We start from the raw sequence: 23,551 nt of genomic DNA on the forward strand, positions 1-23,551 counted from the left end.
CGTGGATCGAGTTTCTGACAAAGGTACTGTAGAGCGAGATTGGCAGTCAGGTTAGCCCTTAAACCCCGAAGCGGTAAAAATAAAAAACTCCCCCGAATGCCGGAGCCGGTTTTGAGTGAGCGCGGAAGCGGAAAAAAGAATTTTTTTCAAAAAATCACAGCGCGCTTAGTTTTGAAGATTAAGAGTTAATTTTTGGCTCCTTTTTTTATCATTGCCTGAAGTTTAGTATGCAATCATCAGAAATGAAAAATAATATCATTATCATATGTAAATAATGCGATATATGGTAGCAAAAAAAAAATTCATACATAATTGTATTAAAATCACGCTGTGCAAAAAACGGTAAAAGCTAACGAATTTTTTTTTTTTCGTTGTATTGTACACTAAATTGCAATCATTTTGATATATAATACCCCTCTTACGCCGAAGCCCTAAAAATCAAAACCTCTCCTGTATGCCGGTGCCGGTTTGGAGTGAGCGCGGAAGCGGAAAAAATAATTTTTTCAAAAAATCACAGCGCGCTTAGTTTTAAAGATTAAGAGTTCATTTTTGGCTCATTATTTTGTCATTCCCTGAAGTTTAGTATGCAATCATCACAAATGAAAAATAATATCATTATCATATGTAAATAATACGAGATATGGTAGCGAAAAAAAAAAAATTCAATAGATAATTGTATTCAAATCACGCTGTGCAAAAAACGGTCAAAGCTAAAGAGTTACTTTTTTTTCGTTGTATTGTACACTAAATTGCAATCATGTTGATATATAATACATAGTAAAACAATAAAAGCAACACCGGAAAAATATTATCACAAAATGATGTACGAATTCGTAACGCGCGGACGTAAAAAAATGTTATTTTAAAAAATTCACCGTAATTCTAAATATTGTTCTAGAGACTTCCAATTTGTTTCAAAATTAAGACAAATGATTTAATATTACGATACTGTAAGAGTTTTAGATTAGAATTGCAGATTTCGACCATTTCGGACGAGTTAAATTTGACCGAATGTCGATCTTTTTACATATATATTTTTTTATATGCACATATTTCGGAGATGGAAAAAGCTATAATCTTCACTGATTTTTTATTGTATTCTTCATGAATTTGCGCACATTTTGATATATGAAACTCTATAAAACGGCTAATATGAAAAGGAGCAAATATTAGGATAATGCGATGTACGTATTTCGGATACTTGCAGCCGCGAATCGGCGCGCGGAGTGAAGACAAATATATTTTTCAAAAATTCACCATAAATCACAATACTGTTCTAGAGACTTCAAATTTGTTTCAAAATGAAGAAAAATAACGGAATATTACTAGGCCGTAAGAGTTTTAGCTTACAATTGCGTTTTTCAACTATTTCGGTAGAGTCAAAAGGGTTGAACCCACCGAACGTGATTTTTTTTTATATTTTTCGTGATTTATATGCAAATATTTCGAAAAAAGAGAAAAGCTACAACCTTCAATCATTTTTAGTTGTATTCTACATTGAAATTGCGCACTTTTCAATTGAAGTATAAAACATTATATGTAACAGCTAATTTTAAATGGTGCAAACATTTCGACAATCGCACAAAAAAAATTCTGATTTTTTCGGAAGAGTTACCGCACGGACGTAAGGAAAATGTTTTTTTTTTCATAAATTCACCATAAATCGAAATATTGTGCTAGAGACTTCCAAGTCGTTACAAAATGAAGGTAAATGATTGAATATTACTAGAATATAAGAATTTTAGCTTACAATTGCGTTTTTCGACCATTTCGGTAGAGTCAAAGTTGACCGAAAGTTGAAATTTTGCACTTAACGTTATTTATATGAAAATATTTCGAAACTGATAAAAGCTACAACCATGGGTTGTTTTTTGTTGTATTTTGCATGAAATTTCGCACATTTCCCATTTCCATATATCTTTATGTAAAGGCAAAATTTAAAAGGGTGCAAAACATTAGGTCAATCGCACGAAAAAATTTATCGGAAGAGTTATCGCACGAACATAAGGAAAAAGTTTTTTCATAAATTCACCATAAATCAAATATTGTGCTAGACGTGTCCAATTTGTTGCAAAATGAAGGCAAATGATTTAATATTACTATAATATAAGAATTTTAGCTTACAATTGCGTTTCTCGACCATTTCGGTAGAGTCAAAGTTGACCGAAGGTTGAAATTTTTGCACTTATCGTTATATATGAAAAATAAAAATTTCAAAACTGATAAAAGCTACAATCATGAGTATTTTTTGTTGTATTTTACATGAAATTGCGCACATTTCCATATATAATACTTCATGTAAAGGATAATTTAAAATGGTGCAAAAATTATGTCAAAGTGACGAAATAATTTTTGAGATGTGTCACTGATACTTTTTAGTGCGATAAGAAAGAAATTCGTGCTTGTGCGCCTGCGTAGCGATTGTAAACAAAACAACGCCTTGATCCGTGAACTCCCAGCATCCCCCAAGGCGCGTGATTCAAAAGTTTTTGGCTGGTAGGCCTATAAGTATTTTTCCGCAAATTTTTAAAAAAACTTTTTTGAGCTGACGTATGATACGTCCAATCGGCATACGGGAGACATTTTGACTCGACGTCTAATACGTCCAATCGGCGTAAGAGGGATACATTGTAAAACAATAAAAGCAACATCAGAAAAATATTATCACAAAATGATGTACGAATTCGTAATGCGCGGACGTAAAAAAATGTTTTTTTCAAAAATTCACCTTAAATCTAAATATTGTTCTAGAGACTTCCAATTTGTTTCAAGATGAATACAAATGATTGAATATTACGATACTGTAAGAGTTTTAGCTTACAATTGCGTTTTTCGACCATTTCGGTGGAGTCAAATTTGACCAAACGTGGTTTTTTTTTCTATTTATCGTGATTTATATGCAAATATTTCGAAAATGAGAAAAGCTACAACCTTCAAATATTTTTCCTTTTATTATACATGACATTGCGCACATTTTCATATATAAAACTCTATGAAATACCTATTATGAAACGGAGCAAATTTTCCGAGAATTCGATGTACGCAATTCGGAGATTTATGGCGGAGAATCCGCACGCGGAGGGAAGGAAAGTTTTTTTCATAAATTCACCATAAATCGAAATATTGTGCTAGAGACTTCCAATTTGTTGGAAAATGAAGGTAAATGATTGAATATTACTAAAATATCAGAGTTTTAGCTTACAATTGCGTTTTTCGACCATTTCGGTAGAGTCAAAGTTGACCGAACGTGGTTTTTTTTCTATTTATCGTGATTTATATGCAAATATTTCAAAAATGAGAAAAGCTACAACCTTCAATTATTTTTCTTTGTATTCTACATGAAATTGCGCACATTTTCATATATAAAACTTTATTTAACGGCTAATTTAAAATGGTGCAAACATTACCACAATCGCACGTATGATTTTTTCGCAAGAGTTACCGCGCGGATGTAAGGAAAATGTTATTTTTTTCATAAATTCACCATAAATCGAATTATTGTGCTAGAGACTTCTAATTTGTTACAAAATGAAGGTAAATGATTGAATATTACTAAAATATAAGAGTTTTAGCTTACAATTGCGTTTTTCGACCATTTCGGTAGAGTCAAAGTTGACCGAAGGTTGAAAATTTGTCACATCATTTTTTATATGAAAATATTTCAAAACTGATAAAAGATACAACCATGGGTTGTTTTTAGTTGTATTGTGCATGAAATTGCGACAATTTCCATATATAAAACTTTATGTAACGGTAATTTTAAAATGGTGCAAACATTACCACAATCGCATGTATGAATTTTTTTTATTTTTTCGAAGAGTTGCCGCGCGGACGGAAGGAAAAAGTTTTTTCATAAATTCACCATATATCGAAATATTGTGCTAGAGACTTCAATTTGTTGCAAAATTAAGGTAAATAGTTGAATATTACTACAATATAAGCGTTTTAGCTTACAATTGCGTTTTTCGACCATTTCGGTAGAGTCAAAGTTGACCGAAGGTTGAAATTTTGGCACTTATCGTTATTTATATGGAAATATTTCAAAACTGATAAAAGTTACAATCATGAGTATTTTTTTGTTGTATTCTAAATGAAATTGCGCACATTTCCATATTTAATACTTCATGTAACAGATAATTTAAAATGGTGCAAAAATTATGTCAAAGTGACGAAATAATTTTTGAGATGTGTCACTGATACTTTTTAGTGCGATAAGAAAGAAATTCGCGCTTGCGCGCCTGCGTAACGATTGTAAACAAAACAACACCTTGATCCGTGAACTCCCAGCATCCCCCAAGGCGCGTGATTCAAAAGTTTTCGGCTGGTAGGCCTATAAGTATTTTTCCTGCGAATTTTTAACTTTTTTGAGGCCGACGTATGGTACCGTCCATTCCGGAAACGGGGGAGATTTTGGATCGACGGTTTTAATACGTCCATTCGGAAATCGGGGGAGATTTTGACTCGACGTTTAATACGTCCATTCGGCGTTTAAGGGTTAGGTTCTTTTATTTCTCACACTAATTTTTATTTCCTTATCCCAGTGCAATAGTTTGCCTCTTTCCCCTTGTGAATCACAGCATTGATCTCCCCCTATGTTATACCTTAATTTTCAAGTTTGCCATTGCCATTCGGGATGCGGTGAACAAACCCCCCTTGTGCCTGAATTCCTCTTCCTTTTGTGCTAAGAAAGCCCAATGTGATTAGTGTTGGTACTATAATTTATTTTAGAAATAATGTACATGTTTGGTAATTGTGTATCAATTCCCAGAACTGTAATTAACGTACCCTTTCATTATGATTTTCAATAGTGCCATTGCTTTCGAGAGAGCTAAGTCATAATAAATAGATCTGGAGTTTTGCAAATTGGCTGCATCACCCCAATCAGTAACCAAGTGTATCGCACCTGTGTTTAACACAACTACTACTCGCTGCAGATATTCCACTGAATCTTCGTGAGCAGCTGGACTTCTTCCTATCTAAGCTCTGGGAAACATTATCTATCTGTGTTCAAATCTTATTCAAATGTCCTGATCACGCCAAACAACGAAATAGATGTCTGCAATCAACCCTTGCATTTGCATTGTGTATCGGACCCTTACGAGCCCATGCCACCCATCAGGTGTTTCAACCTTATTCCCATGATTTATTGTTTTTGTAAATATATCCCTGTTAAACTAAATCCTTAGATTTGGCATCCATTTTTCCTTTATTCAGTAATGGCTGTCAACAAATATAGTTTCTTTTTGTTTGAAGTCTAGACCTCTTCCAGGCCTTTTCATAATTTGCGTAAGTTTAACTCTCCTTGTGCAATTACCGAGGTCCAAACTTCAACAATATATATATATATATATATATATATATATATATATCCTATATATATATATATATATATATATATATATATATCAAGATTTTAAGCCAGAAACAAGTAAAATAATACCTCTTTATAAAGAATCTCATATTCTCAGGTTGTCCCTCTGAACTAATAAACGCCTTGTTCTCTCTAAACCATCGCTATTTTTATTGGCTGCCTTGGAATTAATCTCCACAGGTATCCTGAACGGGGTAGAGCATCTCTAAGCCAAGATTTTAAAAGGTCGAGGCAACAGCAGCTTGTTCCCAGAGGTTAGATGCCTCTCAGCTGCAGAACACCACTTCCCCCTTTTGCTTCCCTGCTTCCTCTGGGGATCCCACATGTGTTCTTTTACCATCCATAATGCACAGATTGATCAGCATATGAGAAGACAACAAGACCATGGATTTCCAAGTACTGTGAGAGTAATTTGTAGTGCACTCAGTGAATCGTTTTTGCAGCTGAGTCAGTATTTTGTTTCATTCTTTCAAGGCGACTTCCCCCCATTCTTAGCTCCACTTCTCACTCCCCAATTTTGGTTCAATGCTGTGACTAATTCCCCTTGTGATGCTAGTAATGATATTAAACATCCCCCAGTTAATCAAGCAACGTAGTATTCCTTCCTTCTGGTATAAGACTCCCAGTCATTTTCGTTATGACCCCGTTTGTGAGTGAGCTTTCATACGCAATACTAAGAGCAAGTAATGTGTCCATCGCCTTAGTACTGATGCTAGAATGCAATCTCTTTGCAAACAAATATTGTGCCTGGTTGCGAGAGAAAAATTGGGAACCCTTAGATAAGACGCTTGCACTTAAATAACCTGCTTTCCGCAAATCATATCTCTGTCTCTTGGTCATTTCCCAGCTGTGTTTCTGGTGGACCTGCAATCAACCACCTTCCATTAATTCCTGGACCTACACTTAATTTAAATGTAAATATAGTTCATTTAAACTAAATTCCAGAGTTTTATGTAAATTCCTCCTTTCAGTAATATCGGCCTTCAGCCGTAGATGTGTTTGTTATAACCCACGTCCCTCCATGTAAGGATATATAGAATAATAAGGAATAAGAATAGTTGAAAGAGTTAAATATTAAATATTAAAAATCTTAAATTAAATATAAAAGAAATTTAAATTAAATTAAAGTAAATTAAATTAAATTGAAATTAAATTAAATTAAATTAAATTTGGAAAACTAATTAAAGAATAAATTAAATTAAATGAATAGAAAAAAAAAAAAAAAAATTTAAAGACTTGAAATATTCAAAATTTAAATTAAATTAAAGTTAAAAGATGAAATAAAATTAAATTGAAAGTAAATTAAATTAAAGTAAAATAAAGAAAGTCATTAAAAAAATAATTAGTTAAAATAGTTAATAATGTAATTAAATATTAAAGAATAATTAAATATTAAATCAGAATTAACCTATAAATATAATAATTTTTAAAATTAAATAATTAATTAAATTGTAAATAATAAAGAATGAAATTAAATAATTAAATTAGTAAAAGATTAATTAAAATATTAAATAATTAAAATTAAATTAAGAAATATTAAATAAGATTAAATTTAATTAAACATTAATTAAAATATAAATTAAATTAAGAATAATGATGTAAGTAATTAATTATACCTTAAATTAATTAATTTAAGAATAGAATTAATAAATTACTTAATAATTATTAATGAAGAATGAATGAAGTTATTAATAAGTATTAAGAATTAAAAGAATGAATTAAGAAATTTACCTTAATTATTGACGGAATAAGTTAATTAATTTATTAATTAATTATTACTGAAGAGGTAAGAAGTATTAATTAAGAATTAACAATATTGTAGTTAATATTAATAATAGTGATTAATAGTAATAATATTGATTAATAGTTAATAACTATAGATTCAAGATGTAATAATATGTATTAATATTAATAATAATGATGGAAGTAATTAATGAAATTGAAGAAGGTAGTAATAATTAATTAATTAAGATAATAATAAGAATTATTATTAAATTCAATGTAACTATTAGTTGAAGAGTTGAATAATAATTATTAATATTTAATAATATGTATTAAGATGGTAAATTAATATTGAGTTAATATTAAAAATAAGATTATTAATTAATAAGTAATTGAAATGAAATAATAATTAATAATTAATTAAGAATTAATTAATTAATTAATTAATAATTATTAATTAATGAATTAATAATTCAGTTTTAATTAATTAATTAATAATTGATTAATAATTAAGTAATTAATTATTAATCATTAACGAATTAATGAAGTCATTATTAACAGAATAATTAAGTAATTAGTAATTAAATTAAGAATTGAATTAGAATTAAAATTGAATTAATTAATTATTGTAAATAAGTTAAGAATAGTTAATTAAATTAGTTAATAATTAAAGAAATTCATTTAATTAAATTAAGTTAAGGAAAAGTAATTAATATTAATTAATTATTTAATTAATATGAAATTAAGATTAATTCAAAGATTAATTAATATTAAAATAAGATTTAATAAGATTAATTAATTAGTTAATATATTAAATTATTGAAGAATTTAAGTAATAATGGACTTAATAATTTAATTAATAATTAAGTAATTAATAGTGAATTAATTAAATTAAAATTAAGTACTATTGAATACATATTAAGATTAAATAAGAAGTGAAAATATTAATGAATATTAATTAATATTAATCAACATTAAGTAATAATTAATTAATAAGGAATTAGGAATAATTAAGAATAATAAAATTAATTAAGAAATTAAGTAAGAAGTAATTAATTAATAAGTAATTAATAATAATTAATTAATTAAGAATTAATATTAATAATTAAGTAAATAATTAAGGAATAAATTAATTAATTAAGAATTAAATTTAAATAAGATTAAGATTAAATAAGATTAATAGTTAATAATATTGAATATTAATAATATTAAGAATTAATTAATAATTGAAATGAATGATTAAGAATATTAAGAATTAATTAACTATTAAATGAATTAAAGATCAGTAATTAATTGAAGAATTGAAGTAAGCTTAATAATATTAACTAGAATTGAATTAATTAATTAATTATTAATTAATTAATTATTGGAATCGATTAAGAATTAATAATTAATTAAAGTTAAGATTAATAGTTAATATTAAAATTTAATTAATGAATTAATTAAGGAATTAAGTAATATTAATATTAACTATTCAATATTAAACTAGAATATTGAATATTAATATAATGATTAATTAATTATTAATAATTAATATTAAGATTAATAAGTAATTAATTATTAATAATTAATTAATTAATTAATGAAGAAGAATTAATAATTAATTAAATGAATAATAATAATTATTAAGTAATAAGATTAATTAATTATTAATTAATTAATTTAATTATTAATTCTTTAATATGTTAAGAGTAACGAATTAATAATTAATTAATGATTAACTATTAATATTAATTAATATTAATTTAAGTAATAATTAATTATTAAATATTAATTAAGTATGAATAATTTATTAATATTTAATATTAAGTAATTAATTAATTTAAATTGAATATTGAACACCTTAAATATTAATAATTAATTAAGATTAATTAAAGTAATTAAGTAAGATTAATAATTAATTAATTAAGTAATAAGGAATTAAGTAAGAGTTAATATTGAAAGATTAACTATTAATATTAAGAATAATTAATTAATTAATGTAATTAATTAATTAATGAAAGAATTAATTAATATTAAAGAATGAATTAATTAATTATTAATTAATTAATTGAATTAATTAATTAATTAATTGAATTAATTAATTAAATTAATATTAATATTAATAGTTAATATTAATAGAATATTTAACTGAGTTAATATTTAAGAATTAAGTCATTAATGAATTAAGTTAATGAAATTAATTTTGATGATTAAAAGTAAGATTGAATTTAATTAAGACTTGAATATGAATATTGAATATTAATGATTAATTAGTTAATAATAAGATTAAGTATTTGAATAGAATCAGGAATAGTAAGAATGAAGAATTACGAAGTAATAGTAAGATTAATAATTGAAGAATGTACAAAGTTAAGATAATAATTAAGAAAGTCAATATTAAGATTAAATAGGTTAATATTAAGAGAACTATTAAGTAATTAATTAATTAAGTAATTGAATTAATTAATTAATATTAAGATTAATAGTTAATAGGAATAATGAAGGGAATACGTAGTAATTAGTAATATGATAAGTAATATTAAAATTAAAGATTAATTAATAAGAAAATAGTAATATGTAATTATTGAATAGTTGAATATGTAAGATTTTTAAATATGTAAGTATGAAGATGAATATTAATAGTTGAATATTAATTTATTTTGGAAAAGATTAATATTGAATATTAATAGATTGAATAGTTAATTATTAAGTAATTATTAAAGGAAGAATTAAACGAATTAATTAATTAATTTAATAATAATTTAATATTGAATTAATTAATACTTATTAATTATTAATATTAAATTGAATTTAGTTAATAGTGAATATTAATTAATTAATTAATTAATTATTATTGAATATTAAGATTAATTATTAATAGGTTCAATATAATTAATTTGAATAATTAATTAATATTAATATTAATATTTAATTAAAGAATTAATTAATTAAGAATTAATTAATAATAATTTACTTAATTAATTAATTATTATTAATTAATTAATAATTAATTAATTACGCCAATTAAATTAAATATTAAATAGGAACTATTGAATATTAATATAATATTAATACTTGAATATTAATATTAATATTAAGATTGAAGTATTAATAACTTAATAGTAAGTAATTGAATTAATTAAAGTAAGAATTAATGAATTAATTAATTGAATTAAGTAAGAAGTAATTCAGGAATAATTAATTAATTAATTTAACTATGAATATCAAATTGTATTATTAAGTATAATAGTTTAACTATTGAATTATTAATTATTAAGAGTTAATATGAGTTAATTATTAATATTAATTATTATTTAATTATTGAATTATTGATTATTGAATTATTAACTTATTAGTATTATTCAATTAATTAGTTAGGAGTTATTATTATTGATTATTATTTTATTATTATTAGGTATTATTAATAGATTTAGTAGGAGGAATAATTATTATTAGCTTATTTATTAATGAATTATTATTATGATTATTATTAAATTATTATTATTATTATTTTAATAGAATTAGTTGATTATTAAGTAAGTAATTCATTATTTATTGAGTTATTAATTAAAATTAGTTAGTAGGATTATTAGGAATTGATTAGTTATTGATTAGTATTAATATTAGTTAGTTATTATTAGTTAATTATTATTATTATTATGATTAGAATTTATTATTATTGATTATTAATAACAGCTTAATTATTATTCATATTAAGTATTATTATGATTAACAGTAATTATTGATTAGTATATTAAATTATAATAGATTTATTTATTAATATGAATATGTATTCGGATTAAGTATTGAATATTAAGATTTAAATTAAGAGTAATATTAATATTTAATTAATTAATTAATTATTGAATATTAATATTAATGTTAATTAAGTTAAGAGGAATATTATTAGAGTATTAAGAAATTAAAGTTAGTATTTTATGAATTATGAAATAGTTATTACGATTTATGGTTAAGTTAGTATTGAGGGTATTTTAATATTAGTAATGATTAGTATTAATTATTATTATTGAATTTAAGTATTAATTATTAGTATTATTATTAGTATTGAATATTAATTATTGATTAGTTATTAATCTTATTATTGAGTTAATTATTATTAATATTATATTGATTAATTAGAATATTACTATTAATTAATTAAATTCAATATTAATTATTAATATGTAAGGTAATACATAGTTAAGAAATTATTAAAATATTAATGAAGATTAATATTGAAATATTAATTAAGAAGTTAAGAGTAATTTAATTACATTAATAGTTGAAGTATTAATAAGTAATTATTAATTAATTATTAAGTATGAATTAATTAATTAAGTATTAATATTAAGTTTATTAATAGAGTTAATATTAAATTAATATTGATAATGAATTAATAATTAAGGAATAAGAATTAAGAATTAATAATTAATTAATATTAATAAATTAATGAGAATATTAAATAGTAATAATTGAATTATTAAGGTTAAAGTTAATGTAATTAATTAATTAATTAACTAGAAAGGAATATGAATTAATAGAAGAGGTAATATTAAGATTCAATATGAATAGTGGTTAAATATGGAAGATTGAATATTAACTAGAATTTAAGATGAATTAAATTAATATGAATAATTAATTAATTTACTTACAATAATTATTAAGGTAATAAGAAGTTAAGAAAAGGTAATATTAAGATTAATAATTAAAATTAATCAATTAGAAGAATTAATTACTTGAATTTAATAATTAATTAAATTAATTAATTAGTTAATATTAATATGTAATAACTATTAAGGTAATTAATTATTTAATAGTTGAATAATTAATAATTCTTAATTATTATTAATTATTAATTATTAGTATTATTAATCACTTGAATTGATTAATACTAGATTGAGAATAGGATATTCATTGAATAGTTAATTATTAATTAATTAATAAAGAATTATTAATACTTAATTAATTAATTAATTGAAGTAATTAATAATTGAATTAAGAATTAATTAAGAATTAACATTAAGATTAATGTATTTAATATTAATATTAATATGAATAATAAAGAATTAATTTAATTACTAATCAATTAATTAGTCTAATAAGAATTAATTACAATTCAAAATTAATTAAATTAATAGTTAATATTAATATTAATATTAATATTAATATTAAAATTGATTAATAGGAAAATTAAGAAGTAATTAATGAATTAAATTAATGAATTAAGGATTAATTAAGAAGATTAAATTAATATTAATATTAATATTAATAGTTTAATATTAATTTAATTAATTTAATTTAAGAAGAATTATTAATAGAATATTGAATATTAAGATTAAGATTATTAAAATTAAGAATGGATAGTGTATAATTATTAATATTAAGATTAATATTGAATATTAATATTGAATTAATTAATTGAAGATTATTAATATTAAATATTAATGGAATATTGAAATTAGTAAAGAATTAATTAATTAATTAATGAATTAAGTTAATGTAAGATTAATATTAATTAATTACAATAAGGAATTAATTTAATTAATTAAAGTTTAAGTCATTAATGTAATAATTAATATTAATTAATTATAATTAATGTAATTACTAATTATTTAATAATTAATTAGTTTAATATTAACATTATTAAGATTAATAGGTAATAGTTAATAATTGAACTGATTAATAGTTAATAATTAATTTATTAAAGATTAATAATAATTAATTAACAATATTAATGATAACTAGTGGAATATTTAATTATTAATTATTAATATTAATTTAATATTAAGATTACGATTAATAATTAATTATTAATTAAATTAATTAGTTAATGATTAATTAATTTGATGAAGAGTAATGAGTTATTAATATTAATATTAATTATTATTGATAATATTAATTAGTTAAATTATTATATAATATTAATAGTTATTAATATTAATATTATTAAGAATTAATTAAGGAAGAATTAGCAGAATTAATAGAAGAAATTATTAAGATTAATATTCAATTAATTAAGTAATTATTTTAATGAGAATATGAATATTAAGATTTAATATTAATAACTTAATTAATATTAAATATTAATATAATTATTAATTAATTCAACTTAATTAAGTAATTAATTAATTAATTAAAGTAATTAATTAATATTAATATTAATATGAATAATTAATAATTAAATTAATTAATTAAAAAAAAAAATTAATATAATAGTTAATATTAATATTAATTAAGAGAAATTTAATGAATTAAGAAAATTAATAATTAATTAATTAATTATGAATATTAAATTAATATTGAAATGTAATGAAGAATTAATTAATTCATTAATTAAGAAAATTAATTAAATTAAATTGAATATTAATAGTTTAAGTTTAATAGTTAAATATTAAGATTACGAATTAATTACTAATTAATTGAATTAATATTAATAATTAATTAGAAGATCAAGCTTAATTAATTCATTAATAAGAAGGAATGAATGAATTAATTATTAAGAGTAAAGAATTAATTAAGTAATTAAGTAAGTAATTAAGAAGGAATTAAGTAACAATATTTAATATTAAGATTAATATTAATTATTAATTATTAAATTATTAATATTAATATTTAATTATTAAGATTAATAAGGGAAATTAATAATGAATTTAATAATTAAGTAATGAATTAAATTAATAAAGTTAATATTAATATTAATAAATTTAATTAATTAATTAATTACTAATATTAATATTAATAATTAATTATTAATTAATTATATTAAGACTTAATAAGTAATATTGAAGAGTAATAGTTAAGAAGGTAATATTAATAGTAAGCATTAAGTAAATTAACGAGTTAATATTAATAAGTAATTTTAACTTTGGAATTAATAATTATTAAATTTTTACAATATTGAATTATTAATATTGAAATAATAATAATTAATAGGAATAATTAAATTAATTAATTAATTAATTAATTATTAAGTATAAGAAATTAAATAATTAGTAATGATTAATATTAATATTAATCATTAATAATTAATAAGTTAGGAAAATTAATTAAGAAAGAATTAATTACTTAATGAACTAATAATTATTAATTAATAATAATATTTAAACTTAATTAAGAATAGTTAATATTAATATTAATAGTTAATTAATATTAATTAATTAATTAATTTAATAGTAATAATTTAATTAATAAATTAAGTTAATGAATTAAGATTAATAAGTAATTAATATTAATATTAATATTAAAAATAAAACAATTAACTAATTAATTATTAATTTATTAGACTAGTAGCTAAGAATTAATATTTAATAAGTAATTAGTTAAGAAATATTAGATTAATGGAATTAAATTAAGTATTAAATATTAATGATTAAATAATTAAGAATTAATAATTAATATTTAAATAATTATTTAACGAGAAAGTAAGTAATTAATTAATTAAATTAATAATTTAATTAATTAATTAATATTAAGTTTGAAATATTGAATATTTAAGATTGATTAAATTAATTAATTAAGTAAAATATTAATATTAATTAATTAATAATAATTAATTTAAGTATTATTAAGAATGATTAATATTGAATTAATAGTTAATATGAAGAATAATTCATATTAATCATTAAATAATTAATTAATAAGAATAATAATAATTAAGAATTAATAATAATCAATAATTAATACAAGTAAATTAATAATAAAGTTAATTAATTAATAATTAATTAATTAATAATAATTAATAAGAAGAATAAATAAGAATTAATAATTAATTAATAATAATAAATAATAAGAATAATAACTAATAATAATAATAAGAATAATAATTAAATTAATAATTAAAATAATAATTAATAACTAATAATTTAATAATCAATTAAGAATTAATGAATAATAAATTAATAAATAAAATAATTAACGAATAATAATGAATAATAATTAATTAATAATTTCAATAATAAAAGTTAATAATAATTAAGAATATTTTAATTAATATTAATAATATTAATAAAAGAATTAATAATCATAATAATAAGTAATTTAATTAATAATAATTAATTAACTAATAACTAATAATTAATAATAAGAATAATTAATTAATTAATGAATAATAAATTTAATTAATAATTAATTAACTAATAATTCAATAAATTAATAATATATTAATAATAATTAAGTATATTAATAAGAAGGTAATAATAATAATTAAATAATAATAATAATGAACAATAAAATAATAATAAGAAAGAATGAATAAATAATAATAATAAGAATAATAACTTAAATTAATAAGAATTAAGAAGAAGAAATTTTTTAATTAATACTAATACAATAGAATAATAATAATAAATAATAATAAGAATAAGAATACTTAATAATAAGAATAATAATAAATAATATAATAATAATAATAATAATAATAAGAATAACTAATTAATAAGAATAAGAATAATAATAAATAACTAATAATAATAATAAGAAGAATAAGATTAATAATAATAATTAAAATTAAATTAATTAACTAATTAAATAATTAACTAATTAATAAAATTAATAATAATAGTTCAATATTTAAATTAATTAATTAATTGAATTAAGTTAATAAATTTAATTATTCAAATTAATTAATCTTAATATTAATATTAATAATTAATAATTAATTAAGTATTATTAATATTAATATTAATATTAACTATTAATATTAACTATTAAATTAATTAATTAATTAAATTAATTAAAATTAATATTAATATTAATCTTAATTTAATTAATTAGTAATTAATTATAAATCTTAATTAATTAATTAATTATTAATATTAATCTTAAATATTCAATTATTAATATTAATATTAACTATTAAATAATTAATTAATTAATTAATAATTAATTAATTAATTAATTAATTCAATTTAATATTAATTATTAATATTTTAATAGTTAATATTAATTATTAATATTAATATTAATATTAATATTAATATTAATATTAATTATTAATATTAATATTAATATTAATATTAATATTAATATTAAATATTAATATTTAATATTAATATTAAATTAATTTAATTAGAATTAAATTAATAATTAATTATTAATATTGAAACAATTAATAAATTAATAAATTAATTAATTAAGTAATTAATTAATTAATTAATTAATTAATTAATTACAATATTAATATTAATATTAATATTAATGATTAATATTAATTTAATAATTTACTTATTAACAATTAATATTATATTAAGTTATTATTAAGTAATTAGTATTAATTATTTAATGATTATTAATTAATTATTATTCTTATGTTATTTTAATATCTTATTAATTATTATTATTAAATTATTTTTTGTTAAATTATTTATTTATTAATTTAATTAATTATGTTATTATTATTATTAATTAAATTAATTTATATTATTATTTAATTTATTTAATTAATTCATTATTATTATTAATTATTATTATTATTATTATTAATAATTATTATTAGTTATATTATTGAACCCTCTTACGGCCGATTGGGACGGTATTAAACGTTGTCGAAGTGTCCAAAATGTTCTTCCCCGAGTATGGCCGGATTTTTTGGACGTAATCATACGTAGGTACTCAAAAAAGTTTTTTTCTTTTTTTAAAAATTCGTCGGAAAACGACTTATTAGGTACCTACCAGAACCGAAATAAAACCTTTGTGGATCAGTACGTAGCACCCTTGGGGGATGGCTGGGGAGTTCCACGGAATCAAGGCGTTGTTTGTTTACAAAATCGGCTTACAGCAGTGCGCGCAAGCGCGAAATGTCTTTCTTTTTTACGCAGCCTAAAAAGTATCAGTGACACATCTCGGACAAATTATTTCGTCACTTTTGGACATAATTATTTTGCACCATTTTAAAGCTATCCTTACATGAAGTATGTTATAATGAAAAAATGTGCGCAATTTTCATGCACAATAACAACTAAAAAAACATTCATGATGTACGTAGCTTTTATCAGTTTTGAAAAAATTTAGCATTATAAATTAACGATAATGTGCAAAAAATTTCAACCTTGCGGTCAACTTTGACTCTACAGGAAATGGTCGAGAAACGCAATTGTAAGCTACAAAAAACCTCTTACCAATTATAGTAATATTCAATCATTTGCCTTCATTTGCAACCAAAATTGGAGTCCTAGATAGCACAATGTATTTCAACATTTCGATGATGTTTTGGTGAATTGTTTATGTGAAAAAAACTTTTTACCTTTTTTACCGTACGTTCGTGCGATGAACTCTTCCGATATAAAATTTTTTCGTGTGACGATTGGTCCTCAATGTGTTTGCACACCCCTTTTAAAATTTTGCTTCCGTTACATAAAGGTGTTTTATATATGGAAAGTGTGGCGCAATTTCATGGGCCCACCCACAATACAACGAAAAAACAACCCATGGTTGTAGCTTTTATCAGTTTATTTTGAAAATATATTCATATAATAAATAACGGTTAAGTGGCAAAAATTTCAAAACTTTTCGGTCCAAACTTTGACTCTTACCGAAATGGTCGGAAAAACGCAATTGTAAGCTAAAACCTTATTATTTCTAGTAATATTCAATCCATTTACCTTTCATTTTGCAATAGACTTGGAAGCTCTAGCCAAACAATATTTCGATGATTTATGGTGAATTTTATGAAAAAAAAAAAAAAAACAGTATCAGGGGTGGGGTTCGCGCTGTTGGTTTCTGGTAACACTTCCGATAAAATAAAAAATCACAGGAATTTTTTTGGTTTGGTCCCCCCCGATTGTCGAAACTGTTTTAGCCACCATTTTAAAAGTTTAAAATAGCATAGTTACATAAAGTTTATATAATGAAAATGAAAAAAGTGCGTAAATTTTCATGAGAATACAATCTAAAAATGACTTTGAACGGTTGTTAGCTTTTCTCTTGTTTTTTCGAAATATTTGCATATAAAATCACCCGATAAATAGAAAATAAAAAAAAAAACCATCGTTTTCGGTACAAATTTGAATTTCATCTTAACCGAAACTAGTTGAAAAAAACCGCAATTGTAAGCTAAAAACTCATTAACGGCCTGAGTAAGATTCTGTCATTTTTTTCTTCATTTTGAAACAAATTTGAAGTCTCTTAAAAACAATATTGTGATTTATGGTGAATTTTTTTTTAGAAATTTTTGAAAAATATATTTACCTTCAACTCCGCGGCGCCGATTCGCCTTGGCCGTCATAAGTCTTTACCGAAATAAATGACGTACAAATGGCATTACTCCTATAATATGTTTGCTCCTTTTTCAGATTAGCCTTTTTATAGAGTTTTCATATTATCACATAAAATGTGCCCCCTTTGCCAAAATTTCATGAGAATACAATAAAAAAATAATTGAAGGTTGTAGCTTTTCGTTATTCGATCTTTGAAATATCGTCCATATAGAAAAAAAATTTATAGATAAGTTAAAAATTTGCGACATTTCGGTGCAAAATGTGTTTAAACTCGTTCCGAAATGGTCGAAATCTGAGCAATTCTCAATCTAAAACTCTTACAGTATTCGTAATATTCAAACTCATTTAGTTCTTAATTGTTTTGAAACAAATTGGAAGTCTCTAGAAACATTATTTAGAATTAGGTGAATTTTTGAAAAGAACCATTGTTTTTTTTTACGGTCCGCTTGTTACGAATTCGTACATCATTTTGTTTTGGATAAAGAGAAATATTTTTCCTTGGTGTTGTTTGCGTTTTTATTGTTGTTTTACAATGTAATTATTATATCAAAATGATCCGACAAGTTTAGTGACAATTACAACGTCATAAAAAACAAAAAAAAAGTAACTGGTTAGCGTTTTGACCGTTTTCTAACACAGCGTGATTGTTTTTAATTACAATTAGTTATGGAATTTTTTTTTTTTTTCACGCGACCATAGAGCGCAATTATTGTTTACAATATGATTAACTGATATCATTGTTTTTCACTTATAGGAATGGTTGCATTTTCTATAAACTTCAGTGGCACAATGACCAAAAAAAAGGGAGCCAAAAATGAACTCTTAATCTTCAAAAGTACGCTGCGCTGTTAAATGGTGTTTTGAAAAAATTATTTTTTTCCACTTACCGGCGCTCCACTCCAAACCAGGCCCGGCATACGGGAGACGTGTTGATTTTTAGGGCTCCGGCCCGTTATAAGAGGGATTAAAGATTATTATTATTATTATTAATATTATTATTATTTTAGTCAATTAATTAATTATTTTAGTTATTAATTATTAATATTAATTGACACACACAACTAATTAATTAATTAATTAGATTATTTAATTAAAATTAATTTAATTAATTAATTACATTATTGAATATTTATTATTGAAATATTAATAATTAATAAATTAATTAATTAATTTAATAATGTTAATATATTATTAATAATTAATAAAATAAATTCAATTAATAAATTAAATAATTTAATAATAATTAATAATAATATAAATTTAAAAATATTAAAATAATAATAATAATTAATAATTAATAAAATAATAATAATTAATAATAATAATAATAATAATAGTAATAACTAATAAGAGAATAATAATTATTAATAATTAATAATAATAAGTATTTAATTAACAATAAGGAATAATAATTACTTAAATAGTTAAAATAATTAATATTAATATTGAATAATATTAAGATTTAAGTATTAATAAATATTAATATTAATAATTAAAACTAAGAAATTAAGTTAATTAGTTAATATTAATTAATAGTTAATATTAATTATTAATTAATTATTAATTAATTAATTAATTATTAATAATTAATAATTAATTATTCATTATTAATTATTATTAAATATTAATTATTAAATTATTATTAAATTATTATTTAAGATTAGTTATTATTAATAATTATTAATACTGATTATTTAATTATTATTAGTTAATATTATTAGTTAATTAAAAATTTAAAATTAATTATTTATTATTATTTAAATTAGTTAGTTAATTATATTAATTTGAGTTTAATTATTATTAAATTAATTATTATTATTATTAATTATAAGTTATTATTCGTTATTATTAATTAATTATTATTATTTATTAGATTATTAATTGTTAATTATTAGGAGGAGAAAAATTACAATTATTGTTATGATTTATTAATTACAGGTAATTATATTATTATTATTATTAAGATTAATTATTATTCTATTGATGTAATTTTTTTTTATTGAATTATTAGTTAGGAATTAATTAATGTAGAATTGAATTATTATTAAATAGGAATTAATAATTAATGAAAGAATTAATATGTTAATTATTAAAATAAGTAAATTAATTAAGAAGTAATATTTAAATGTAATTAAATAATAGTTAAATAAATAATAAATTAAAAGAATTAATAGAATTAATATTAATAATTGAATTAATACTTAATGAATTAATTTAATATTAATAAGAGTTAAGACTTAATAATTAATTAATTATTGAATATTAATAGAATTAATTATTAATTAATTAATTAATTAATTAATAACAAAAGGTTAATAATTAAAAATAATTAAGAAAAGAATTAATTATTGAATTAATAATAATAATTGAATTAATAATTAATATTAAGATTAATAGAAATAAAAATTAAATAATAATGACAACCTAATTAAATTAAATTAATTAATTAATTTAAATATTAATTAATATTAATATTAACGATTAATAGAATAATTAAATTAATTATTCTTATTGAATTATTAAATTTAAATTAATTATTAATTAGTTAATTAATGATTAATTATTATTAATATTAATATTAATATGTAGTTAATTTATTAATTATTTGAATATTAATTAATTATTAATATTAATATTAATTATTAAGTAATTATTAATTAATTAATTAATATTAATTAATATTAATATTAATAGTTAATAATTAATTAATTAATTTAATTAATTAAATTAATTAATAATAATTTCATTAAATATAAAATAATAATTAATATTAATTAAAATTTTTAATAAGAATAATAAATCATTAATAAATTAATAATAAATAACAATATTAAAATAATAATAACTAAAATAATTAATTAATAATAAGAATAATAATTAATAATTCAATAATAATAATAAGTAATAATTAATAATAAGTAGAATTAATAATAATAAATAATTCAATAATTAATAATAATAATTAATTAATAATAATTAATATTAATAATAAATTAATAATAATAATTAATAATAATTAATAATAATATTAAAATATAATAATAATAATAATTAATTAATAATAATAATAATAATTAATACTAAATAATAATAATAATAATTAATAATAATTAATAATTAACACAATAATTAATATTAAGAATAATTAATTTAATTAATTATTACTTAATTACTTAATTTAATTAATATTAATATTAATTTAAGTTAATTAATTAATATTAATATTTTAATATTAATTAATTAATTAATTAATAATATTTAATATTAATTATTAGTTAATATTAATATTAAATTATTAATTATTATTAAATGTTATTATTATTAATTATTAATTATTTATTTTATTATTAAATATTTATTATTATTATTGATTAATATTATTATTATTATTCTTAATTATTATTATTATTATTATTAATTATTTTATTATTATTATTATTTTATTATAATTATTATTGATTAATTATTATTTATATTGAATTATTAAATATTATTAATTATTAATTATTATTAATTAATTTGAACTAGTTAATTAATTAATTATTAATTAATTAATTAATTAATTAATTAATAATTAATATTAATAAATTAATTAATTAATAATAATTAATTAATTAATTAATAATTAATTAATTAATTAATTATTAAATTAATATTAATAATTATTAATATTAATTAATTATTAATATTAATTAATTATTAATATTAATTTAATTATTAAATAATTATTAATTATTAACTTAATATTAACTTAAATTATTAATATTAATATTAATTAATTATTAATATTAATTAATATTTAAGATTAATAATCATAATATTAAAATAATATTAATTATTAATTAATTATTATTATTCATTAATTAATTATTATTATTAATTAATTGATTATTATTCTTATTAGTAATATATTAATTATTATTATTAATTATTATTTAATTATTATTATTAATAATTATTAAATCTTATTATATTAATTATTAATTATTATTATTTAATTATTATTAATTATTATATTAATTTATTATTAATTATTATTTTAATTATCTTATTAAATCTATTATTATTTAATTATTAATTTATTATATTAATTATTTTAATTATTATATTAATATTATTAATTATTATTATTAATTATTATTAATTATTATTATTAATTATTATTTTAATCCTATTATTATTATTATTAAATTAATATTATTAATTTATTAATATTAAGTAAATTAATAGTTAATTAAATATTGAATATTATTAATAATTTACTTAAATTAATAATATTAATATTAAAATAATTATTAATTTAATTAATTTAATATTAAATAATAATAAATATTAACTAATAATTAATATTTAAATAAATGTTAATATTAATTAATATTAATATTAATTAATTAGTAATATTAATTAATTATTAATATTTAATTAATTATTAAATATTAATATTAATTAATTAATTAATCTTAAAAATTGAAAACAACAAACTATTAATATTAATAATATTAATAATTAAATTAATAATTAATAATAATAAAATAATAATATTAATAATAGATCTAATAATAATATTACATTAATAATAATTAATAATAATTAATAATAATTAATCAAAATAATAAGAATAATAATAATTAATAATAATTAATAATAATAATTAATAATAAAATTAATAACAATTAATAATAATAATTAATAATAACTTAATAATAATAATTAATAATTATTAATAATAAAATAATTAATAATTAATAATAATTAATAATTAATAATAATTAATAATAATTAATTAATAATTAATAACTAAATAATAAAATTAATAATAATAATAATAATAATTAATTATTGAAGATTATTAATTAATATTAATTAAAGGTTAATATTGAAATTATTAATATTATTAATTAATTAATTAATTAATTAATTAATTAGTAATAAATTAATTATTAACTATGAATATTCATATTAATTAATTAATTAATTATGTTAATATTAATTATTAGTTATTAGTTATTATTATTTATTATTATTGATGTTAATTATTATTATTAATTATTATTTATTATTAATTATTATTATTAATTATTGAGAGATTAATTATTAACTTATTATTATTATTATTATTAATTTATTAATTTTATTATTAAATATTAATAATTAATTATTATTATTAATTTATTATTAATTATTATTAATTATTATTATTAATATTATTAATTTTATTATTAATTATTGATTATTGAATTAATTATTAATATTAACTATTATT

This window comes from Macrobrachium nipponense, chromosome 5, assembly GCF_015104395.2.
Source record: "Macrobrachium nipponense isolate FS-2020 chromosome 5, ASM1510439v2, whole genome shotgun sequence".
NCBI lineage: Eukaryota > Metazoa > Arthropoda > Malacostraca > Decapoda > Palaemonidae > Macrobrachium > Macrobrachium nipponense.